Source organism: Alexandromys fortis, unplaced genomic scaffold (assembly GCF_014885135.2).
Source record: "Alexandromys fortis isolate MF-2015 unplaced genomic scaffold, M_Fortis_MF-2015_v1.1 scaffold_212, whole genome shotgun sequence".
Classification (NCBI taxonomy): domain Eukaryota; kingdom Metazoa; phylum Chordata; class Mammalia; order Rodentia; family Cricetidae; genus Alexandromys; species Alexandromys fortis.
In genome coordinates this window covers 1,620,365-1,647,019 of record NW_026068091.1, presented here as the reverse complement: position 1 = coordinate 1,647,019, position 26,655 = coordinate 1,620,365, and the positions used below count along the sequence as shown (strand labels likewise).

At 50.7% G+C, this 26,655-nt stretch overlaps 1 protein-coding gene across 16 annotated transcripts in view; it reads right to left on the bottom strand.

Annotated features, from left to right (window-relative positions):
• Trerf1 (transcriptional regulating factor 1) overlaps positions 1-26,655 on the bottom strand; it is a 216,991-nt gene that overhangs the window by 128,100 nt on the left and 62,236 nt on the right. For all 16 annotated transcript variants that reach the window (XM_050122801.1, XM_050122802.1, XM_050122803.1 and 13 more), the window contains one exon: positions 3,881-3,967. The gene's annotated coding sequence lies outside the window, so the exon portion shown is untranslated. The remainder of the gene's footprint in view (positions 1-3,880; positions 3,968-26,655) is intronic.

Below are 26,655 nucleotides of genomic sequence, written 5' to 3'. Positions count from 1 at the left end.
AAGACCAACAGCATCCCATAAGACCAACAACATCCCCAAAGACAACAACATCCCATCCCGTAAGACCAACAGCATCCCACAGCTGAATTCTGCTGATGTCAGTGCTGGATGTCAGCCACAGGCTCATGTTCTGAGGACTGAGTTTGTGGCAGTACTTTGAAGTGGAATCTCTAGGAGGTGGACCTAGTGGGTGGAAGTAGGTCACTAGACGTGGGCTTTGATGGTTGTTCCTGCCCCTGGTCCACCATTCACATGTTCCCACAGCCATGAGTTCTGCCACACCTTCCCTGTGAGCCAAAATAAAATCCTTTCTGCCTTACATGGGCTGTGTCCGGTGTTTTATCACAGCAACCAGAAAACTAAGCCATCGCTCAGTTCAGGTGGTCCCAAAATCTGACCAATCAGGAAATCCCAGCTGTGTGGCTACTCTGGAAAACCAAAGGTAAGAAAGGTCACCTTCTGGATCCTCAAAACAGAGCAAAGAGAAATCTGCTGGGGCCGGTGACCTTGGGCCATGAGTAGCTAAAGGGTTTTCAGGGGAACATACAGACTCATTGCTATGAGGTCTACAAACTCTTATAACTTAAAAGTTATGTCACTTAAACTTCTCTATATTAATGTCCCTCCCAAATAAATTCTAATAAAAATACTTCAACTTAAAAAATCCATAAACACTAAATATTTCAGTATGTTTATTTACCTTATCCCTAAGAGACCTAACTAAACGGGGCGGACAATTTATTTGTCGTGAAGAGAGTTAATTTGCTGGATTAAAAGATGCACAGGAACGCATGGAGGTGACACACTCTGAGATATACGACACTAATAAAAGCAGCATTTATTGGGCCAGCCACCGAGCTGAGTACTTGATTGGATTGCCTCGGTGAAGCGGTTGGTATTCTTCCTCCCATTTTATGGATGTGGTTATAAATGAGAGGCTTCATTATAGCCATTTAATCTTCACCAACCCAGATTTCTGAGCTCAGTGTTTACTCCGGCCATAAAAAGGTTGAATTAGCAAATTAGGAATTAAAGGGGATTGAAGAAGGCATAGTTAGCTCACTAGATTGACGATCCTGCATCCTAAGACTTGCATCCTAAAACCAGACGTTACCTGCTGTCAATGGGAGCTTCCTGTGAGGATTCTGCCTACAACCACGCTATTAAAATACTTTCTGGTCGGGGAGCGGGGCCTGTGCTTGCCATGCAGGTAGGAGGGCATGGGGGTCAGGCTCCAATGCTGACCCCCACCCCGCCCCTGCTCAGATTTTTGTTTTCAGTGTTTCTCAGCTGGTTCAAGTGGGGAAATGCACAAGTACCATTTCAGAGGAGTGGGTGGGTGGCTTGAGCCAGGCTTCCTTTGTTGTTCTGTTTTGTTTTGTTTTCCTTTTTGTTTTTTAGAGACTGGGTCTCACTATGTAGTCCTGGCTGTCCTGGGACTCACTGTGGAGACCAGGCGGGGCTGGAACTCACAGAGATCATCCTGCCTCTGCCTCCTGAGTGCTGAGATTAAAGGTGTGAGCCACTGCATCTGGCTTGCCTGAGTCTTTTTATTTTAAAACTCTGAAAAAGAACAAGATTTTTATTGCTCTTCCCAGACCTTCCAGTTAACAGTCCACATTGCTGATCTTCTGCTCTGGTGCTGGAGACGGAACCCAGGGCCTCAGAGCATGCAAGGCTAGCCCCCACTGCTACCTCCTGTGCACACACACAGTTTTGATACTAAAACAGAAAGAGCCCAGGAGATCAGCACCCTCCAGCCCTGTCAGGCACTTTCCACCTGCTACTGAAGTCCCCTTCCACCAGTTCCTCAGCTCTAACCCGTAGGTTATCTGGTCTTAGGGATGACTCAGTGATGGGAGGGAGATGCTGACAGAGGGGGAGCCCATGTCAGATGACATTATCCTGGTCTTTCCTGTAGGCTGTCTGCACCCCGCTTCTGGGGCCCTTTATCCAGGTGATTTCCCATTCAGACCCTCCGTACTCTCTTCCTTTTGGAGCAGGTATGGGAACAGCTCCGTGCCCTGCTGTCGGGGAAAACCTCAAGCCTCCCTTACCGGGTTTTCCTCACCCTACTATCGCACCATTATAAACAGTCCTTCCAGTGGAGTGTCTCCATTGTCCACTTGCTCCACGATAGAACCCCTAGACGAAACGGCTTTGAAAACTCAATCAAAATCAGGCACAGCAAAAAAGAAATAATGTAACTAAGTCCACGAAGGAACACCTACGGGGTGTCACTCAGCTGGCAGATAAACGTGATCCCCTAACAAGAGCAAACCCCTGGTTTGATCCCCAGTACCACAACGACTAGGTGTGTTGGCATGGTACATGCCTGTGATGCCAGCACTGGGGAAGTAGAGGAAGGAAGACTAGAACTGAACGGGCATCTCGGCTATATCAGGAGTTTGATGTGGCTTGAGCTACATGGATCTTGTCTCTAACAAAGAAACAACAAAACAAAACGCCTGTCACTGAGGGTGTGTTAAAGAACCGTCTTTTGCCACACCAGGCTTTTATCTAAAAGTTAAAGGTGGCGCTGGAGAGACGGCTCAGAGGTTAAGAGCACTGGCTGCTCCTGCAGAGGACCTGGGTTTGGTTCCCATCTCACACACGGTGGCTCACGCCCATCCATAACTCCAGTTCCAGGGGATCTAATGCCCTCTTCTGATCTCCTCAGGCACTAGGGATGCAGGTAGCACACACAGATACAAGCAGCCAAAATACCTATACACAGAAAATCTAAAGAGGAATCTTCCAAAGTGGAGGCTCTGTTTACACTCCCACCCGTCTGTGGGCCCTTCTGGCAGCTGCTGTGGAAGTCTTGGCAAAGAACTATAGCCATGTGCCTATTATCTAGAGGGAGAAAACGATGAGAATTGCTCATGGGCCAGAGCTGACAAACACGGGAAAGTTCAGGCCTGCTGGGACTCCAGGCACGCTGTGTGACCAGTCAGGAAGCAGATCTCAACAAATTCTGAAGCTCCTCTCTCCCTCTTGATTTCCCCAACTCAGAAAGGGTCTCATATAGTCCAAGCTGGTCTTGAACTCAAAGTGAAGTTGAGGATGACCTTGAGCTCCTGATCCTCCGGCCTCCATCACCCAAGAGTCAAGATGCAGCTGTCATGTCCCTTGTCCCTCTCTTTCTTCTTTTGATTCACCCTGGTACACAGCTCATGGGACGGCACCTTCCATACTCAAGATGAACCTCCCCTTTTCAGTTAGCTTCTTGGGAAAAGCCCTACGGGCATTCACAGAAGTGTGTCTCCAAGTTCATTCTACTTGACATTGAGTTGACATTCATTATTAACCACCAGGGAATGGAGAGGTGGCTCAGCAGTTAAGAGCACACACTGCTCTTGCCGAAGACCAGCATTGGGCTCTTAGCACTACATCCCAGCTGCCCATAACTACAGCTCTAGAGGACCCAATGCCCTCTTCTGGCATCCATGGGCACTGCAACCATGTGCAAAAATCCACACACAGACGCACACATTTTCACATAATTAAAAATAAAATGAACTCTTACAGATCACCCCTCAGAACGACTTAGACACATCCCCGGTCACCACGGTGCCTTCTGGGCACCCCAGGCTCTCTCACAGACAATCCCTTCACCCCCAGCTGTTTATAGCCATAAAGAGACACGCAAGGCAGGATCCCCACTGCTCACCCCAGACGATGTTGAAACCCCATGTGTGCATCCACTGACCCTTTCCTAGAGACAGTTTCCCAAAAAACCTGTGGGAGTCTAGGGAGGCAGAAGTCCATCTGCCCTCCTGGGGCATTATCCACAACACTAGTTAAACAAATCACCGCGGAACCCCTTGCCGTCTCATAATCTGACTGCAGAGACGGGGAGAAGGGAGAAGATGCCTACCTGTTTCAGGATTAAGACGGCTGGTGACTCCTTCAGGGTCGCCTTGCTCCAGCGTCTTCCTCCTTCAGCATTCTCCAGAGCCAGAGCCTGTGGAAATAACCACATGTTTAGGAGATCTACGCCTGACACGGGCATGACAGCCACCATGAGGGTGAGGCTGGGGTAAGTTCTGAGGAACTCAGAGCAGACGGGCCACTCTAAAGGAGGACCCATCGCACTGCCGAGGAAGGTCCCTGGGGTAGGGCAGGCCTGAGGAGAAGCGAACATAAACTCCACTCTGGCTTAGTCAAGCCATAACCCCAAGGACTCAGCCCTGCCTCTTGCCTTCAAGTTCCATGTTTAACATACCAGTGAATGATGTCACTGCTAATTCCACAGACATCTGAAGGCGGGTCCTTTCCCACCACCCCTGCAGCTGCTCTGACCTCAGCAGCTAGCGGCACACAGTCAGTGCAGTGACAGCACTAAGTTCCAGAGAGCTGCCGCGGGATAGCAGCAAGATTGACCGCGGATCAAAGAAACGAAGAGAAGAGGGCTGTCCCGCAGGAAGGAGGAAGTTGTCGCCAGTGTCAAAATTACTCGAATTCAGAATGATAAGGACTGATGCTCTATCAGTGTGGTAACACAGAGGCCCAGAGAGACCTCGGAGGGACAGCTTCTACAGAAGCCAGGAGTGTCTGCTGCGCCCCCTAATGGAAACCTATTATGGCCTATTATGGGCTAGACCCACCTCTCACAGGCAACAGCAAGGAATAAAGCTAGAAGACACTGATCTGCCTGCCCAAATGAGGGTGGGTCCCCGTGAGACACAAGGGGTGAGGTCCCAGGCCCGACACAGGTCAAGGGATTGGTGCATGGGGAGGAGTCCTATGAAGAAGAGGGGACCAGGGTGCCGATGGAGGCAGTGTGGCGGGACAAGGAGCTGTTGGCTGGGAGGCGTCCAGATGACAGAACGTGGACTGGTTCTGACCGGAGCGAGCTTAGCAGATGGCAGGGAGTTCAGTGCAGGTGGGGGTGGTGGGGCACACCTCTTAGCCTGGTACCCCACCAGCACAGGTCACCCCTCAAAAGCAGGCCTCCTGCTGTAGCTAGTTAGCCTCTGTGGCCTGCAACCCTGACGTACAGTTTCAGTTAGAGGCAGTGGTTTTGGTTTGGCAGGGACACAAGCGACATGGCCGCAGGCTTTTCAGCAGCTTGGGTTCAACAATGTTTCTAAACTTCAGTTGGAGGCGTCTGGGCCGCATCATTTCCCCACGACTCCCACAGGATAGCTTCCCATTCCACTGCCCAATTTCACCTGCTCACAAACATCATGGCTGTCATCTTGCAAGGCAATACACATTTTTTTTTAAAGACGCTAGGAGCTGGGTGTGCCAGAGTCGGAATCCTCACACATCTGTCCTGTGAAGATGTTCACAGGTTTACAGTAACTCTCTCAGAGTCTTCTAGGCGGTGAGGGGCACACCGGGGACTGAAGCCTCCCTGCTTTCAATGTTTCATTCTTAAAATTCAACACTGTGGGGGCTGGGGACACAGCAGCGAATGCAAAACCTGAGCTTGGATCTTGTGTGCGTGTTTGTGTAGGTGTGTGAGAGCGGTGCCAGGACACACGGAGGGCAGGGGATAACCTCGGCGGTCAGCCCTCACCTACCACCTGGTAGACAGCGCCAGGCTAGCTGTGCTGGCGGCAGCATCTGAGTGGTCCCGTCTCCGCCTCTCGACTCACCGTGTGAGTGCTGGGATTACAGGCATGGACTATTGTCCGCTGTAAGTGGGTTCTGGAGACCTTAACATACATGCACTCCATATACAGGAAAAATAGTCTGACATTACCCATGTCTCTGAGCTCAGCTCCCAGCGGTCCCTTTTACTACATACACCCAGATAAATCTTCACTGGACATTGTTGTAACCGAGCCTATTCCCAGCTGGTTTGGTTGGCTCACCATTACAACAAAATTCAAAATTCCACAGCCATTCCTTTGCAAATGGTACACGAGTCTTTCTTAGACCTTGTTTCTGGGAGGCACTTCTGTCACCAAATCCTTAATGTCACCCTCTCACCACTCCCCACTGGCTCTCCCAAGGCTCTGTCCTTCCTGGCCTCCCTCTCTGGTCTCTCCAGAGCCCCATACAGTCCGCTCACCACCTCCTCTGAGCGAACTGCACTTAGCTTTTCTGGGTAAGCGTTCTATCTGCCACATAGACTACAACACCCTCCGTACACATACACACCACCACGGGCAACTGCAGCTTTATTAAAGAACACTTGCTAGGGATGAAGAGGTGGCTCGGCCACCCAGAGCACTGGCTGCTCTTTCAGAGGACCTGGGTTCAGCTCCTAGCACCCCATGGTGATCACAACCATCTGTAACTCCAGTTCTAGGGGATATGACACCCTCTTCTGACCTCCAAGGGCACATGGTGCACAGCCATGCATGTGGCCAAAACATCTACACACACGCGCGCACACACATGCAAACATGCACTCATAAACACACGCGCAAACACACACTCACACACACGCACACACACATGCACACACACATATACACACACCAACAACCCACAAACAAGCAAACAATCCGACACTGCCCACTGCTGAGGACTGGAACGGCTCCACAGAGCAACAGCAATGCTTGTGAAGTGGAATTTCAAAGGGTTTTCAGAAAGTAGAACTGGAAGGCAAAACACTGGCCTTCTAGAAACTTCTGCAGGCCACATCTATTTTTCTATGTTGGCTGTGTAGCCGGGCACCTGCTGGGCTGCCATCACGAAGAGGAAGAGGAGAAGGAAGAGCGGGGCGTAGACTAACCCCTCTGCCTCGTCATGGTCGCCCCAGATTCAAACCCCAGAACTCTTCCTTAGCTGCCTATTCATGTGTCCTCAAAGCCATACCTATGACTCGCCCTCTGCTTTCTTCAAAGGAAGCCCTTTCCATGAGAGCAGGCTCGCTGAGTGGAGCTGGTGGGCACCGGGACAGGCAGTGCCTGGTGCCCATGTGCTGCAAAGAGGAATGCACTGCCTCCTGGAAATCAGATCCATTCAGCTCCACATTAGTCAGAAGGGGCCACGCGGAAGCTGGGACCCCGCGAGCTGCCTGGGAACTGTGAAAATCGGCCAAGGATCATCAACCCCCCACTCCCCGCCCGCATGAAGAAGGGCGGCCCTGAACACGTGCATTTGGGAGAACAAGAGTGTGGTCAAGACAAGGCCATCACTAAGATGCCAGGAAAGAAGTCAAGAAGTCAAGATCTGCCCAGACCAAGGAAAGAAAGGGGTGGCATGCTCCTCCCTACTTGGCTGGAGTGACAGGAACTCAGGAGTCAAGCCTGGTGTGGAAGCAAGACCAGCCTTGGCACCCAGCACTGTCCAACCTTCGGTTGCTGCCCTAGCCTCTTTGATTCTGGTTCCGCATGAGTTAATGCAGGGCCTAAATAAAACAAGAAGTATATAAATACATCCTTCATGGTGCCTGGCATTACATAAGGGACCCGCTTCATGCTGCTCCCCTCCCTCCCTCCCCCCTCCCTCCCTCCCTCCCTCCCTCCCTCCCTCCCTCCCTCCCTCCCTCCCTCCACACCAGTCCTCTCTGAGCACTCACTCAGGAAAGTGAGTGCAGAAGCCACAGAGCACTTCCCAGATATAAGGACAAGGGAGGCAGCAGGCAGGCGGGACGATGGGCCAGCCCAGGACAGGTGCTGGAGAGGCTTCAGGTCTTGGTGAAGTGCAGGCTCGATGCTGGGGCCCACACACATGCCCCAACTGGAAGTTTATGAGAAACATAGAAAGAATGCTCACAGAGGCCGGGGGTGTGGCTTAGTCAGAAGAGTGCTTGACTGGGACCCTGGGTTCGATCCCCAGCACCAAACAAACTGGCTGTGGTGGCAGATGCCTATAATCCCAGGACTCCAGAACCAGAAGCAGAGGTAGGCTGGCCCAGTTGTAAATTCAGTCACCTGACTGCCGGCCCCACCAAGGCCTCCTCCACACCACCCTCTGCAGCGGTTTCCCTACTCCCTCCCAAGACAGGTTCCTTTTTTAAAAAAAATAATGACTCATTTAGGAAGAGGCAAAAACCAGAAACTTCAATGGTAAAGATAAAAAAGCACCAAGCCCTTTAAACACCGCCCACCCTGCAGACTTGATCTCGGATCAGTCTCCCCACACTGGCCATGCTATTTGTAACTGACGGGATACACAATTCTTCTAGCAAAAACACTTCCAGTAAGATCTCTACTCTCAGAGTCTCGGGGGTTTCATTACAGAGAAGGGTGGCCTCGGGCCTCTAGCCCATTAGCTTTTGCAAATCAGTAATAAGAAATTAAAGATTTGGGCTGGAGAGATGGTTCAGTGGTTAAGAGCACTGGCTGCTCACAAGTGTCTGTAACTCTGCTTCCAGGGGACCTGACAACCCTCACACAGACACAATACCAATGCACACAAAATAAATAAATAGATCATTATAAAAAAAAAAGAAGAAGAAAGTAAAGATTCAAGTCCATGCTTACAACAGGGTCAAACTCCCATCTGACGGGCTGCAGAGAGGAGTCTGAGTTATGAGCACAGGCAGGCCTCCAGCTTGCCTGCGGAGACTGACAATGGGTTTCTCATGGAGAGGATTGAAGGGGCAGCAGAGATGATTTGGTGATTCAGAGCATCAGTTGCTCTCACAGAGGACCAGAATTTAGTTCTAAGCACCCATGTCAGGCGACCTGAACTCCCCCACCCCAGGGAATGTGACGCCCCCTTCAGGCCGCCATAGGTACCTGCGTACACCTGCCCACACTCTGCACACAAATACATGTAATTAAAATTAACACAAACCTTTTAACAAAGAAGACCTCTTGGCATTAAGATTTACGTTTGCTCACAGTACTCTAAGGGAACAAAATTACATAACACTTCAGATTACCACATGAGCTACTGAGAAGTCTAAATAAAACTAGGCTAAAACGAACACCAAATTCGGTGGTTCTCAACATTGGCTATCTGTTGTTGTATTTTCTAAGTTCCTAGATCCCACACCCCAGAGTCTATTATACATTTGGTTTGGGGTGGAAGACCTGGCAATGGGGTTATTTTGGTGTTTATTTTTCTAGTTTTCTGTGATTGTGATGCACTATTAAAATTGGGAATTATTCATGTGCAGGTTTCATTTTTTTAAGCGGGCTAGAAGGCAGTTCAGTCTTGTAAGCATGAGACTCCAGGCCAGGTCCCAGCATGCACTGCAGAACCACACCCTCTTGACAAATGGACGATTTCTTCAGCAGGCCCTCTAGGCTTCTCTGCCCTGCCCGGGCTTTGGAACCCAAACATCCCTGAGCCATGGTGGGTCCCCAAGAACAGATGTGGAAAGGTTTCTTAGCGTGACAAGCCCTGCCCAAAGCCCATTTGGCCCTCTACAGCCACGCAAGCCCATGTCCTCTCCCGTGTGTCTCCCTGGACCTCCATCTTTGTCTTCCTCAGGGGCTATTTCTCAGTAGCACTGAGTCTCTGCTGACGACAACCACACATACTCCAACTAACAGGCAGCTTAGACATCAGGAGTCTAGAACCTCAAAGGATCATAAGGGGCAGACCGCGGGATTCCCCAACCCACCCACTCCCCATCACTCCCTAATGTCTCTTGAGGCAAAGAAGAGAAGTGGACGACTATCTCAAAAGGCAGGAAGAGAGCTAAGAGCTCAAGGCTTGGGGACCACACAGCATGGAGCACGGAGCGCTGCCAGGGAGGCTGTACAGGGCCCTTGGGTCACACCTCTGAAGAGGAGGAAGAACCCTGACACACTTAGGAACGGCAAATCCAGCTGGGCATAGCAGGAGGGACCCAAGTGAGGAACTCAGCCTCTCCTTGGTGGGGACCACTTCCCTGAAGCTCCAGTCCTTCCAGCGTCTAAAGAGGATCTAAGCCAATGGGGTGGGTGGAAAATAGGAATAGAGAAAAAAGAAATGAAATTAAGCAGCATCACATGGAGATAGGCCAAGTCCTCCCTGGGTAAGACAAAGTCACTGCAAGTGACCTGGGTGTCTCTGGGAGACATGCGCTGCCCAATCAGACACCTGCCAATTTTCCAAACTGCTGGGACGCTGAACTGAGCCATCACAGGGACGAGCCCTACTCATCCCAGATGCATGACCGCCACAGAGATAACTGGTTTTGCTCATTAGTTTTTGTGGCGCTGTGGATAGGACCCAGGGTCTCAAGCCTGCTGGGCAGGTACTCTGTCATGGAACTGCACCTTCAGCGCAAGGCTTTCTGGGAAGCCTTCGTGGGGCCACTGGCCACGCGTGCAACGGGAAAACACCACTGCTGACTCTTAAGTGCGGCTGTCAGGCTAGCTAAGCGGCTCCGTGAGATGGGATGACCGTGAACAACCCTGACCTCCTGAGCTTGCGCTCCAGGACTCACAGGGTGGGAGGAGAGAACCAACCCCACAAACTGTCCTCTGCTGTTCACATATGTGAATGGACCCACACACAGGCCTGGGCGCTCTCTCTCTCTCTCTCTCTCGCTCTCGCTCTCTCTCTCTCTCTCTCTCCCTTCCTCCCTTCCTTCTTTCATCTCCCCCTCCCTCCCTCTTTCCCTCCCTCCCTCACAAATACACACAATACACATACTTTTTAAAGTTCTCAAATGTATCAGCTACCATGGTGGGGTCCCTTTCTCACAGCTCTGGCCCCTCTGAGGCTCCAGGGACACTTCTCTCAGACCTTGTATGGGAATGGTCTTCCCCACCGGTCCCTCGTGTGCTGTACCATCCTGGAGACATTCCTCAGCCCTGCCTCTGGCCCCATAAACAATTTCTTCCTTCCAGTTGCTTCGGTGCAGCCTCACAGTGAAAGTGAGTTCAGATATCTAAGACCCACACTTTAAGCCCAACGGCGTCTTGCTAGGCATTCAGGACGCCGTGTTCAGAACAGTGAGGTGACATCCTGGGCCACAGTGCAGCGTCACCTGCCACTGACTGCCCAGGAAGAGATGTGGGAGGTGGGAGTGGTTGGAGAAGGTCTCATGGAGGAAGTGAGATCTGACTTGGATCTCAAAAAGCGAGGTTCAACTAGGTCAAACGGAAAGGAGGTGGGAAGAGAACCCCAAGCAGTGGGCTGGCGTAGACCAGCCATGGTCACAGAACGGATGGGGACCATGATGGAGGGACGACATTTAGCAGTGGGCTGGCGTAGACCAGCCATGGTCACAGGACGGGTGGGGGACCATGATGGAGGGACGACGTTTAGGAGTCACATGGTAGGTCTAAGCCTGCCTCTGTGTCTCAGACCCACATCCTCCATCAGCCAAAGAGGATGAAGACAAGAATAGCGGTACCCACCCTCTAGGGATGTACAGAGAAGATGCTCCTGAGGTGCTCGTGATATTTGTTCCCTGATGCCAAATGCCTTTATTCTTCTGGCCACATGAACTACCACTGCCCACCTGATGGTGTAACTATGGCATTTTCTTTGCGTTCTTCCTTTTCTTTGTTAAATGTTTCCTCTTTACTCTCTTGTAGGAATTAGTTCGAATGTCTTTATTAGCGTATTTTATGTGTCTGTAATCACGTGTGTGAGGTATGCACACACACGGATGCATATGGAGGTCAGTATCAGGCGTCTTCCTCAACCTTATTTTTTGGGGGACAGCTTCTCACTAAACCTGAAGCTGCATATTGAGCTTCAAATGTGTCTTTGTCTCCTCAAGTCTGGGATTACGGGCATATGCTGCCCTTCCTGGCATTTTCTGTGGGTGCTGAGGATCTGAACTCGGGTCTTCATACCTGTGTGGCAAGCATTTTATTGACTGAGCCATCTCCACAGTTGTCTCCCCCTCCTTTTTTATTTATTTACTTATTCATTTTTTTTTTTTAGTTTGAGGCAAAGTCTCAATGTGGCTGAGGTGACCTTGTATTTCTGATCCTCTTGCCTCTCTACTTCCCAAGTGCCGGGATTATGCGTGTGCAGCACCATGCCTGGTGGCAGTGCAGACAAGCTGCTATGTCCTTACTATGTACGAGAACCCTGCCAGGACTAGAAATGCCAACCAGGAACTCGGGACTGGGAACCGCAGACAACATGAAGGCGGAAGGCTAAATATGACCAAGAACTCTCAGGAAGAGTGATACTTGAGCTAAGTTAGATCTGTATTGATATTGGTGGTGGTGGTTTACCTGTTCTAAGAGTCATGTATCACATGCTGGCCTTGGGCTTGTCATATAGCCAAAGATGCCCCAGAATTGCTGGTCTTCTTTCTTCCACTTCCCAGAAGGGCATCAAGCCCTCCTCTGGTGTTTAAGGGCCCTAGGCACACAAGTGGTTCTCATGTGTACATGCAGACAAAACATTCATACACAAAACAAAATAAAGTCTTTTAAAATAAAAAAAAAACTTGCCAGGCAGTGGTGGCTCACACCTTTAATCCCAGCACTTGGGACGCAGAGGGAGGCGGGACTCTGTGGTTCAAGGCCAGCCTGGTCTACAGAGTGAGTTCCAGGACAGTAAGGGCTACACAGAGAAATATTTTTTCGAAAAAAAACAAAAATTAATTAATTAAAGTAAAAACTTTATATGTGTACGTGTGTGTCTGCATGTGGATTTAAGCATGTGAGTACAGGTGCCCTCACAGGTGATGCACGCTAGGCAAACACCCAGTCTCTCAACAGTCCCTTGACGGGTGGGACACCTGCTCTACTCATCAAAGACTTGAAAAATAAAAAGACTTATTAGTTCCTTTCATTATTGATTTAGTAAGTATTCGTGTGAACCTTTGTGAGATTATCTCCCTTCTTTTAATATTTAGTTTTTATTTCTATTCATTTATTGATTAATTGAATTTTTGAGAACAGATTTCTCTGTATAGCTCTGGCTGTCCTGGAACTAGCTCTATAGACTAGACCAGGCTGGCCTTGAACTCACAGAGATCTGCCTGCCTCTGCCTCCCAAGTGCTGGGATTAAAGGTGTGTGCCACCACTGCTGGCCCCTTTATTTAGCATGTATGTGTGTGTGTGAGCCTCTGTGAGTATGTGTGTACCTTACATGTGGAGGAACCTTCAAGATCAGATGAGAATGCCTGGTCCTGAGAAACTGGAGGGTGGTTATGAGCCACCATGTGGGCGCTGGGAACCAAACCAGGGTCCTCTGCAAGAGTAGCAGTGCTCTTAACCAACAAGCCATAGACAGATGGTGGCTCTCAGAAGATTTTCTGTAAAGGGCAAACCAAATTATATTCCAAACAGATGTTCCTTCAGTGTCCTTAAGGCAGCCGGAACAGTACCACCATCCTTCCACCAGAAGCCACGGGCATGGCCATTCCTACACTATTCCACATTTCCAAACACACAATGACTCATGGTAACAACCCCGAGTCAGTATGAGAGATGCAGCTCAAAGCCCTTCTTGGGGAGCTTCTAATGACTGAAAATGCATGTCCAATGCCTCCAATGTCCTGCTAGCACAGGAAAGAAACAGTAATCGACAGCCAGTGTCACAGACATGTACCTATGTGGTCTCATGGGGCTTGATTTAATCCTGGCACTGTCTTCAAAGTCAGTGTTCTTATTTTTAAAAATGGGGCCCCACATTTGCATCCGCATTGGGCCCTACAAACTGCGAAGCTGATTCTGAACAAGAGGCAAGGGTGTGGGAAGAAGCGGAAGCTTCCTGAAGCTGGTGGGAGTGTGGCTCCCCCTCATTGGACTAGGCCAGGGGTTGGGGGTGGGCACCGAGAAGTGGAGGAGGGGCACCAGTGACAGGAACCAAATCCAAACGGACCTAGATGGCATCGCACCAGTTCAGGGTGGAGAGTTGGGTGGAAAACCAATTATGTTCCCCTACAACAGGCAGACAAGCTGAGAGTTGGCGTGAAAAGCTGAGGAAACAGACTCAGACTGGGGCGAGGAGTGGGGATCAAACCGAAACTCTTGATCTTACAATTGTCTATCTATAGGTTCAGATCAAGAAGAGAGACAGTGTGTGTGTGTGTGTGTGTGTGTGTGTGTGTGTGTGTGTGTGCATGTGTGAGAGACAGCCCACGTTAACTAAAGCAACCTGCACTGAAGATACTGGTCAACCATTTTTATTCCTATCCCATCAAGGACATAGTTGTCTCACCCAAACCCTGATCTGCCATCCACGAGAGCCATGATTCTAAAGTGACACCAGGGAGGTCAGGGCCAGAAAGGACCTTAAGAACTATAGGGTTCCAACTCTTGTCCCTCTGGGGAGGGTCCTCTTCAAACTATCAATATGGCTTCCAAAGAACCTTGTCAACCCCCCCCCCACACCTGGCCTGGTCCAATTCTCACTTCAGAAATGAGGAAGTTGAGGCTGTAACAGGGAAGTCACTGGTCAGGGCCACCGAAAAGAGGGCAGGACCAGAACCCGGAAACTTTCAGCTTCCCCTCCTGACCTCTCAATTTCATGATAACAAACAAAATTCAGGTTCACTGTACAACCACCAGCCACACACAGAGACGTCACGGTTTTCCCAGCATCCTTGGATCAAGTCTTCCGGTCCTTTCTTTGTCTTCCAGAAAATGAACTCTGGTTACGTGGGTGACTTTTAAACCACGAACCTGAGGCAGGACACATACCAAGGCCTCAGCAGACTCACTCCCTAGACCATCATTTGGCAAGGTGGGGCAAACCAAAGGTCAAGTTGTGGACCCTGCAAGGCCTTTGTATTCGCAAACATTGCCTCTTTTATCTTAAAGATTTATTTATTTGATCTGATGTGCATTTATGTCTGTGCCGTAGGAGGCAAGAAGAGGAGGGTTCAGATCTCCTAGAAGTTGAGGTACAGACAGTTATGACCTGACATGTGGGTGCTGGGAATCGAACCCAGGTCCTCTGGAAGAACGGCCAGTGCTCTGAAAGGTTGAACCATCTTTGCAGTTCACACCAGAGAGATGGAGTCTGAGCTCTGGGATTACACCACACCTGGTGTATGTGGTACTGGGGATCAAACCCAGGGCTTCAGAACACTGTGGGGAAGTGCTCTAACAGCTGGTGTGCACCCCACCATCATCTCCTTCACACCCCTGCCAGGCTCCTTGCTGTTCAATGTGTGTCTGTTGTTCCCTCCCTCCCTCTCCCTCCCTCCCTCCCTCCCTTCCACTTCTCTCTTCCCTCCTCTCCCTCCTCCCTCCCTGCCTTCCTTCCACTTCTCTCCTCCTCTCCCTCCTCCCTCCCTTCCTTCCACTTTTCCCCTCCCCTCCCTCCCTTCCTTCTACTTCTCCCTCCCTCTCTCCTTTTTCTTTGAACAATTTTGAACTGAGCATCTACCACATGTCAAGAGTGATCCAGACGCTGGACATGCAGCAGTGAACACATTTTGGTGTTTCTAATCTAAAGGGAGGAAGCAGATTGGGTAAATGAATACACCGTGTGCTGCAGGGTGGTAAACTCTGGAGAAGCGAGCATAGGGTAGGTGGAGCAGAAAGTGGTCCAAAAGGCACTTAGTCCTGAAGGGCGGGGGGGGGGGGGGGGGGGGGGGGGGGGGGGGGGGGGGGGGGGGGGGGGGGGGGGGGGGGGGGGGGGGGGGGGGGGGAAGGTATCGCTGAAGGGGGTGAGGAACAGCAGGGGGTGGAGTATTCTAGACAAAGAGAGTAGCAAGTGCAAAGGCCCTGAAGCAGGAAAGTCAAGACTACCCAGGAATCCAGTGTGGTCTGAGTGAGGGGTATGGCTAGTTATGGATGTTGAGGGGAGATGAGGAGGGGGGAGCAAGAGTTGGTGGGTTACAGCAAGCGTTTGGCCTTTATTCTAAGCGAGGGGCATGCAGGGGAGTAGCCAATCACACGACTTCCTGGACCACTGTCATCATCAGGCAGCTGAGCAGGAAGGGGAAGCAGGTTCAGGAGTCAGGTCCTGAGCCCAGCACAACCTCACAGCAATACTAAGAAAAACCTTTACTTCTCTGTTCCCCACCCCAGGTCTCCTCTGTGAAATGGGAACATCAAGCTAGGTGGTACCTAAAGTCCTTTCTACAAGATTCATACATTCTGACCTTGACAGTGATAGACCCAAGGGATCTAAAACAAAACCTCATCATTTGATGTGGGATGAGGCAAGGGAACAACAGCCACATTTATGAAGCCTCTGACAATTCTCCAGCGCTAACCCAACTCCAAACAATCTCCTCACGGGTTTCTAGGACGAGAAGTCCAGCCAAAGAAACAGCCTCGTCCACCAGCTACATGCTCTAAATGAGATGAAGGGTGAGACTGGGAAGTAGCCCAGCTTGCTGCCACAGCTGATGACCTGACTTTGAAAACTTATTCCCACATATGCATCACGGCATAAACATGGCTACACACACAGACACAAATAGACACACACACACATACACACACACAATGTTTCAGTTGTTTTTTATAGTTCTGATGACTGATGACCTCCTACTAAACACAGCACAAATTACACACATGCACCAGGATGGAGCCCGAATCTGCTGATTCCCTCAATGGCTGCTTTTTTCTTTTCTTTTGATTTTATTCCAAGACAAAGTTTCACTGTGTAGCCTGGCTGTCCTGGAACTTGCTCTGTAGACCAGACTGGCCTTGAATTCACAGAGATTGGCTTGCCTCCCAAGTGCTGGGATTAAAGGCGTGCACCACTATGCCTGACCCTTTCAAGGCTTCCTTGAGGGCCCTCTCCTGTGTCACTTACCATCAAATCGCACTGGAGACAAGTAAGGCTCAATGCTCCTCCATCCATTGTAGGAGCAGGTCGCTCCTGCCCCCGCCCCGCGGCCCCCACCCCTGGGAGCTCCTGAGAATGTGGGCTGTGCACCCACCAGCTTGTGGGAGCATCAGGTGTCTCTTCCTAGACCTTTGCCATCAGATTGAGTTCCTCTCAGGAGAACTGTGTCTACTGCTCAGATGGGGAGCACCCTGAGACAGACTGTAGGTCCCTGCAGTAGGGGTCACTCCCCTCCTTTGGCTTGGAAGCCTCCAGAAGATGGGTTTTATCTGCCCCACTCCCTGCTCCCCAGAGCCTCTTCTATTTTTGGCAGTTTCTTTAAACAGGGCAGAGTGAAACACTTAGATTGAGCCACCCACCCAGGCACAAGGCCCTGTCATCCCCAGCCGCTGAATTAGCCGTAAAAACTGCATCTTTATGCTCAATGGAACCAAAGCGGGAAGCCAGATCGGCAGAGCATCTTCAGAGAGACTGTTTATAGGTCCGGCCCCAAGGCCGCCGCCACTGTATGTATTCATTGTCCTCACTGCAGCTGAAAAAAGCCGAACCGCACCAAAGGACGGAGAGCCACATGCACAGGCCCGGCCGCACTGGATGCCATGCAGGCCCAGGCACTGCCGCGTTGCTGGCTTCTATACTGAGGGGAGGGTTCACCTGAGGGAGCTGGGCTGCTTGTGAGGTGAAGGTAGGTACAAAGAGGTTGGGACTAGGGCTTGAGGCTGGCTCAGCACATACCTGGTGCCTCAAAGCTTACCCCAGACACGGAAGGGGGGCATCTGAGCAAGCCCAACCAGGCTTTTCTGGAAACCAGCTTCTTCCACAGAGCAGCAGAGGGGCATAAAGGCGGGACTTCCGGTGTCTAACACCGGTCGGTGTCTTCATCACCACCTCCAACTATGTTCCAAGTACCCACACCCGTGAGTACCCGCCAATGGTAGCCACTCCCCTTCAGAGCAGATGGCAAAGCCTCTCCACTGTCCACACAGGGAGCAGTGGCCGGGTAAGCCAGGAGTGGGTCCTTTCAACGTTCCTTCTCAGTCCCCTCTTCTCCTAAGCGGAGCCTGGGGGAAGCCTTGCAGATTTCCGCTGCTTCCTATGAGCAGCCCAGGTTGAAGCTGGAAAGCAAGCCAGCCTCAGCACCTGGGGCCTTGGGAGACTCAGAGACCAGCAGATCCTGCTGCACCTGTGCCTGGGCACACTGAAAATGCCACCTGCGGGCTGAGGAGATAGCTCAGTGACTCCAAGCACCCTCATGGTGGCTCACAATTTTCTATAACTCCATTTCGGGGGTATTCGACACCCTCATCTGGCCTCTGAGAGCACCACGTACGCATGTAATGCACCTATATACATAAATGAAGGCAAAATGCCCATACACATTCAATAAAAATAATTTTTTTAAAAAGCTACCCTCCCGGGTGTGAAATATCCTTAGGGGAAGACCGACCCTACTACTAAAACTCTGACCAAAGATTAGAAACCAAAAACAAAACTGAAAAGGAAAGAGGAATAAGAAAAGCAAGGAACACCGACAGGGTCAGACGTCACCGTCCACAAAGTGGGAACACAGAGCACAGACTACTCCTTAAGCAGTACGCTGGTTTTCAATCTTCCCACAGCTTCCTCCACCTCCTCAGCTTTCCAGGTGACATAAGCTGCAGCTAAGTCAACTGGCGCCAGTGGGACATGAAAGAACGAGTGTCCAGGATGTCTGAAAACGCAAAGCAATAGTGACTTCATGAAGCTTCATGACTTCATGACTTTATGGAGCTCAGGGCCTCCGGGGGGCGGAGCTCAGGGCATCTCGGGGAGGAGCTTGGGGCATCTGGGGCGGAGCTCGGGGCATCTGGGGCAGAGCTCAGGGCATCAGGGGTGGGTATTAGCCCTTCAAGCCTCACTGCCGCACTCAAGGGTACTTGGCAGCACCCAGCCTCCACCCATTCCACGCCAACAGCATTTCCTTACCCTCTCCCCAAGAGGTGACAGTCACGAGGTTACATGACAGTACCAAATGCCCCCGGAAAGGCTCATAAAGACTCCTAGTTGAGAACCTCTGCTTGAAGGTTAGATGTCTGAGTAGACAAGCTGAGAATACTAACTGACATATTGTTTAAGCGGATGGTAGTGGCGCACGCCTTTGATCCCAGCAGTCAGAGGCAGGTGGATCTCTGTGGGCTCAAGGCCAGCCTGGTCTACCATATGAGTTCCAGGACAGCCAGAGCTGTTGCACAAAGAAACCCTGTCTCAAAAAAATAAAACAAGGCAACAATGTAATGTGCACCTGATTTTTCCTGACTGATTTTGAAAGCCCAGTGTGTAGCTATCTGCCTAAAGGCTCAGTGCCTGAGGCCCCGCAGACCCTTCCTCTCCCCTCGCACTTTCCTAGCTAGGCTCACTGTTGCGCATGCTCTGACCTGCCCATCTGCACATGCTCAGTACACCGACAGACACTGGCCCGCTGAATCTAGGGCTTCCGGCTCCGAGAAGCACTAGGATGAGAACTAGAATGTTCCAGGACTCAGGGGTTCTGCAAGGCAGCAATGGCCACACCCAGAAAGCAGACCCACCGTAACCAGCATGGTGGGACCACTACACATTCCATGGCATTTCTCAGAAAAAGTCAGAGAAACCAAATCTCAAAGTCTCGGAAGGACCCACAGCCCAGTAGAAGGGACAGCTAGGAGGTGTGAGACGGAACACAAGTGGACCCTGAACTTGTGAAAAGATGCTCCACCTCCCTCATGAAAGAAATGCAAATGAGAGGAACAGACACCGAAGCGCAGCCAGTAGAGCAGCAAAGATCAAAGGGTCTGATAAGCCCGCCTTGGTGGGGGTGCTCATTCACGGAGGGAGCTCCCTGCTAGGGCTTCTTGAAAGGCTCCTTTTAATGTCTGCCAGCATCACAACACAAACGTGGCTGTGTGTCTGCCAGCAATCCCACAACTAGACACTTACCTGTAGAAACAGCCGCACATCTGCAAAATGGCGCACATACAAGTTCACTTGGCTAATGAGGACGGAAGGCAGGAAACAAGCTTGGTGCTCATGATTGGGGGACGGGCACTGCTTCAATCAATTGTTCTTATTCTGCAAGAGGAGATGCTGCACAGGTATGAAGAGGAATAGGGAGTGATCTGCTCACTGTGGCACAGGATGACATGGGCAGGGGTGACAGGTTGAAAACCCCTAAGTATCACATACACCCCTAGGTCCCCATTCCAAAGACACAAAACGGTTCGCAATAGCCATTGCTGGAGAGAAGGGCTGGGAAGCAGGAACGATTGACTCCACTTAGACACATGTACACTTTACACCACCAATAAAAGCTAATTGAAACAGTCAGTGGGTAGGAAGCTTAGAGGAAGGGGCCGTCTCCATCCCTGCGCGGCTATCACCAGCCCTGGCAGGCATGCGCAGATGCTGCGAGTCAGTTTCCCTTACACCCACCCTGTCAGAGTCCAAATGTTCCAGTCTCTTTGTGTGTTCAGTACACACGTGTAAATGCAGGTGTGTGCACTCGGGCACCACCCACCATTTAGTGTTTGTTTGTTTGTGTTTTAGACGATGTCTCTCACTGGCCTAGAGCTTGCCAAGAAGGCTAGGCTAGCTGGCCAGTGAGCCTCCCCAGCACTGGGGTTACAGGTGTGTCCTACCAACTTTTTACGTTGGTTCTGGGGATCAAGTTCAGGTCCTTTTATCAACTGAGATGCCTCCTGATACCCTAATGTCCCCGTTTTTTGTTTTTTTTTTTTAAATTATTATTCAAAAGTACGTAGTACTAGCCACATCCAAAGCACAAGAGAAACTCACCAGCTGCCTTCTTCAACAGTGTCTTAAAGGCATTCATGCTCAACACTGCCTTCTCTTCATCCTGACAGCCTGCAGTCAAGGATATGCCCGGCCACCATCATCCTGTAGCTACAAGGACCGGCAGGCAGAATCCTTTAGCAGGTATCCCTCAGGATCAACAGCTGGGGACTTAGGGACACCAAAGCTCTTATTAATGCCTCAAAGTACTGTCACCCAGGACTGTGTGACACAGAATGGCCCGGACCATGAAACTTCCCAGGAGTGCCAAGAACCCAGAGCAGTCACCCAGGAAGCTCCCTGCAGCGCTGCCTGCGGCGACATTTTAATGACTTATTACTCAGGGGTGCCACCGACATCACTTTCAATCCCACCCCAGCACCCCTGCCACTTCGTCATAAAATAACCCTCATATTTTAAGCTGTAAATCGGCATTTGTCAGGCTCTAAATTGGGCCAAGGCAATATTTATTCGTCAAAGGATAAATCTTCCCTGCACCATCATAAATCCGCTGCGTAATTTAATACGCCATCACTCTTACCTGAGGCCTCGTCAAACAGTGGCCTGCAAGGGGCAAGGCCTGTGCAGCTAGCGGTAAGTCTGCAGTTCTCAGTGTGGGGAGCGGATGGGGCAGAGAACACAACCTGTCCAGGCTACTGATGCCAACGAAAGCCCATTAACACCAAGTTGGCGACTCAGAGAAGCTGAATCTCTGAGAGAAGCAAAGACTGCTCCTCCGGTGGGGAAAATAGGGAGGTAAGAAAGACAAGAGATCGTCAGAGCAGGTGTGGCAGGTGCAAAATGCAGCGAGTGACAGGATGCACGTTAGGGGACAGGCCCATGAAGCAACAGAAGATGGAGAACTGGCCCAAGAGAAAGGTAATCAGTAAACAGATGATAGAGATGCTTGATGCCAGGCCTGGCCAGACCAAAGCGTCAGTGAAGCCACCTGAGACAACGGGACCTAGAACCTGCAAAGCCATTTCCCCAGCCCACACTGGAGATCTAGAAAAGACATCAACAGATCATTTTATTAAGACAATATCAGGACAAGATGGAAAGGAATAAATGAAGCAGGCCTAGAGTCATTTTCCGCCTGTACATACTTGTCTCTCAGGTGGTTAGGTGGTGCCCAAACCCCAAAGTAGAAGAGCAAGAGAAATCTGCCCTTGGCCACCTGTCCGGCCCCACCGTAGTACTGGCTGGCCTTTTCTCAAGTGCACACGCTGACCACTGACCACAGCCAAACACGGCTTCCAGTCACGCAAACCAACTTCTCTGTATTCTTGGTTCATTGAAACAAAAGAAGGCTTGAAAATTAGATTCTGTGGACTTGGCCTCAAAGTCCTACCTAACCTCCCCAAGTTTCATTCACCTCAAGAATGCCTAAAAAAGACATGGAGGCTCATGGCTGTAATCCCAGCACTCCCGGGGCAACAGGATTGCCACGAGTTCAAGGTCAGCCTAAGCAATGTTGTGAGTACAGCGGGACTGTGTTGTGAGAATCTGTCTACAGACAAGAAAGAATGGCAGACATCACCAGCACTGGGGCACCTTTAGACAGGGGTACCAGAGCCAAAGTAAGAGTTGCTGAAGACCTGGGACTCCCAGGAGGTGGGGACTCTGCCGGAAAGGTGCCTAGGGCTCCCTAAATTAGCTCTGGACATGCTATAGAGGCCCCGAGGAGGACGGAGACCAAGTCAGGTAGACATAACAGCTGGGAGACAGAACAGCTTCAGGTTTTGGTATAAGCTTTTCTTTAAACTAGCCTTCCCAGGGGCATTTGCAATAGAACACAGTAGTGAACACACAGATCTGCTGTACGTGGCACAGCAAAGGGAAGGCAGGAGACAGAGTCCCCACCCAGGACTAAATTAATGAGTCAAGGTCAGACTGGGCTAGCCAGTAGCTCCCATCACTGGGAGGCAGACACACCCCAAATAGAGACACCTCAGGAACAGACACCATTGAACACGGAAGGCCACGCGGTAAGGAGGGTCTGTGCCCAGAGCGAACTCCGCCTCACGCCGCTAAACTTCAGGCTTCCCGGAGCGACACTGCCCGTGTAGCAACTTTTCCACTCTTGTGGTTTTATGTCAGTTACCCAGCCACCGCTTAAACACCTACCTCCCCTGCCAGCATCCCCAGCTCAAAGGGAAACTGCAAGAAGACAGCGCAGGTGAGCCTGCACTTAGCATCTTCGTAGTTCTTACTGCGGGGCAAACCCACTCACAGCCCCTGTATACCCAACTCATCCTCAGCTAATCCATATTCAAATTACATGCTTAATTTCTCCTCTAACTGCTGCTTCTATCCCGCCAGGCAGCTGCTCCTCCCTGGTCCTGTGGAGTGCAGCCCTTCCTGGCAAGCGGCCTACTAGGGAGCCACCGAGATTGGTGGGGATCTTAAGCCTTCCAGTAGTCAGCAGGAAATGAGAAACTGAGGTAGAAGCCAATAAAGTGTTGGAGGCAAAAGTGCACTTTCCCCACCTGTTCGTGACTAACCCGCGGCAGTCCTAGCCAGGAAGGTGGCTGAGAGGCTCAAGGGAACTAACTTTCCCAGGGTCCTCAGAAAGGAGAGGAGGAGGGAGCAACCTATTCACAGGAATTTGCATAACCTTTGCTGGGGTAGGGTGGGGTGTTCAGGGCCAGCTCCCTAACGTCAGATCACCCTCACTTCCTATCTTCCCATAGGTCTCAGAAGCGCGCAAAAACATTGGAAACAAGCAAAAGCGTCTACCTCAAAAGTCTGAGAAAGCAATATGATTTAAAAAATTAAAAAAAATTTTAAAAAAAGGTCATCTGTGCCCTGCACACACAGGAGCTCCGTCCTGCCCGCTCCCCCACTTCCTGTTGCTCCCTGGCCCCACAACTTTGTATTTCTGAAGCCTGCACCTTCCCCAGGTTTCACTGTTGGTCTCAGTGGGAGGTTGTTGGAGGGAGTGGGTTGGAGCTGGATACTGTTTTGAGACGCGGGGCTGTACAAAAGACAGAAATCACTACAACCCAACCGCCAGGAAAGTACACCCAGAATTTCAGAGCCTCACATCAACAGTGGAGGTTCTAGGAAAATACTTGTGGGTAAGGTTGATTTGGTGGGGAGCATGCTGTGTGGGCAATGCCACTTAACCACTAACACACACCGGGTGGTTTCGGACTGGCAGCCTCATTCTGCAGACCTTGGTGGGACCTTCCTGAGCACTTCCTCCAGCCCTGGTGTCCAGGGAGCCTCTGCCACTTGAGCCATTGAAAAGCTCCAGGACTGGGACCCCCATCTAATCTCCATCTTAAACTAAAGGAAGGAGCAAAAAGGGGCGTCAGAGCGGATATCAGCTGACTGCCCTCCCTGCACAAGGGAGTAGGCTGAAATAGAGAGCCTTCACAGAGCTGGTTAGAGCCAGACAGGACTGGGCCCCAGCTCTCTGGTCTTGCAGGGCGGGGCTTCTTAAGATCTTATCAGACTGACGTGAAGCAGAGGCTTAATAATCTCTGCTCAGGGGGCTGGGAAGACACTCAGTGTAAAGTGTATACTTGTACACACAATGACCTAAGTTCAGTCCCCGGCGCCCACACAGAACCCGGGGCAGTGGCACACCCTGCACTGGGAAGGCAGAGACAGGAGGGTCCCTGGGGCTTGCTGAGCGCCAGTCTAGCCAGACCAGAGAGCTCCAGGTTCAGTGAGACCTTGTCTCAAAAACATGAAGTGGAGATGCAATTGACGAAGATACCAGATGTCAACCTCTGGCCTCCACAGCATGCACACACAAATGCACACACATGCATGAGTGGACATGCACAATAGTGACTCAGCTACACTGGACATTGCCCAGTTCACAGAGAACATATCTGTTTACTAGACACCAGAAGATTCCATCCTCTAGATGTGTGTTTGGGTGAGTAAAGTCACTTGCCTAGCAATCCACTCCGGTTCCTGACTACCTGGGTGTCCTTTCCAGAAGTCCAACTTAGCATTTGACCGATATATCTGCCATTATTCCCTTCCAGGAAAAGCTAACTTGAGAGATAGGGTAGTACTACGCACGGTCCAAGCCCCACCCTTCCGCAAGCTGTACCAGCAGGAGGCTGCTATGAGCTCTCCGTGCCTTCCTGCCCCTACCCTACGTGTACCCCCAGAACATCCATCTCTAAGAACGTGCTAGCCCTGCAGCTCTCTGATTCTCAGTCTGGGTATCCCATCCACCTTGACTACCACAGAGCCTCACTCTCTGGGCTTCCTCCTGCTACAGCTGCCCAGCACACCTGCCAGGCATCGGGCATCTGCTGCTGCTCGCTGGAGATGATGCTCCCTGAGGGTGAGGACATGCTGTGGCCAGAGCACAAGGCAAGGCTTTGGTGTCTACTGAATAAATGAAGGAGGGAAGAAATCTGTGAACAAGTAAACATATGATTCAATGAATGAAAAAAATGGACAATCAATTCTGATGTCCCTTAGGACCAAGTCACTAAATTAGATCTCTATATTTCACATATTCTTCACTTATTTAAAGAGAAGGGGGCTAGCCAGGCAGTGGTGGAGCACATCTTTAACCCCAGCACTCGGGAGGCAGAGGCAGGTGGATCTCAGTGAGTTCATGGCCAGTCAGGTCTACAGAGTAAGTTCCAGAATAGCCAGGACTGTGACACAGAGAAGCCCTGACTCAAAAAATATAAACAAAAACGAAAAAAATGTGGAGGGGGTGTGGTGCTACTAATGCATCTTGATGCAACCAGAATTCGGAATCCTGGGAATAACTGGGAAACATTTAGGAGGCTGGTCGGTGGGCTCAGTGGCTGAAGGTACTCACTGCCAAACTTGACAGCCTGAATTCAATCCCCGTAATCTTCAAGGTGTACGGAGAGAACCAACTCCCTTAAATCATCCTCTGGTGTCCACATGCCTGGTGTATCACGCATGTGCCCACACAGATACACCTAAGCACATTCTTGTTCACACACAGACAAATAAGTAACGAATAAAAAGGTTTTTTTTTAAATTATTCAGAATGTGTCTAGGGCCAAGCAGTAAACTACTGCTAGCATATAATCACTGTTACAGTCATGGACAGAAGCTGGGGGACAGAAGACCCCTTGATTATACCCTAGGCAGTCTCACACCAAACACTAGAATTCAATGCATGCCAGAACTTCTGTCAGGGGCCATGGGAGCAGCCTGGGCAGCAGCTGAGCGGTCTTGGTGCAGCTGTCATGGAAAATCTTGAGCTCAGTCATGGAAGTGTTGCTTTGGAGGCCTCCAACATAGCCACCACACAAGCAATTAACTAACTGCCTAGTTCTGCAGAGAGCTTACTGTTCAAGTGGGGAAAAGAGATGATATTAGCATATTGAAGGAGAACTATAAATCCAAACTCAAAAACGAGGAGGCTCATCAGGGCTTGGACCATGACTCGGTGGGTAAAGCGTCCGCCACACAAGTGTGAGGAGTTGTGGGGCACACTCTGGAGTGTCAGGAGTCCTGCTGTGAGAAACAAGGAACCTGGTGTCTGCAAAGGTGAACATCGCAAAGACCTCACCTCAGGCAAGGTGTGAGGTCTGAGACGCGAGTCTGTGCCTTCCGCACCATGGCCTGGAGAGCAGTTTCAGGGAGCCAATGTGAGGGCCACCAGCCTAGGGCAGAGAGGTGAACTGAGTCAGCTCCCCAACACCACCAGCACGGGACTGGTAATCAGCTGTTCCCCAAGGAGGCCAAAGACCTGAGCCCATACGCTATCAACTGACACCTCCATTTCTGGTTACCGTGTGCAAGATCACAGTGGTGCTTCATCGTGTGGCCATTAGTGGTGCCGGCACTGGGGAAACCGGCTGCCAACAAAGCCAAATGTGTTTATTGTCATTCTTCATCATCAGGACTTGAACTAGACTCTTCGGAGGGCCACCATGGCCTTTCCTGGTACCCACAGCCCCTGAGAAGGAGCATGTGTGACGGGGTGTGTGCAGAAGGGGAGACAGGAGGGGAAGAGAAGAGGTTACCCCAAATGGCAGTTCACTGCAGAGCACAAAGAACCAACGGACATGAGGGCCTAGGGCACAGTAGGGTAAGATAAACTCTGAAACCTACCAGCCATTTAGTTCAGAAGCCCCTGCTAGAGAATTTCCTTTACATCTTTCATGTATATGTGTTTGCCTACATATATGTCTGTCTGTACACCATGTGTGTATCTTCTGCCCATGAAGTCAAAGAGGGCTGAAGATTCCCTGGAACTGGTAAGCTTCCAGGTGGGTGCTGGGAATCAAACCCAGGTCCTCTGGAAGATGAGC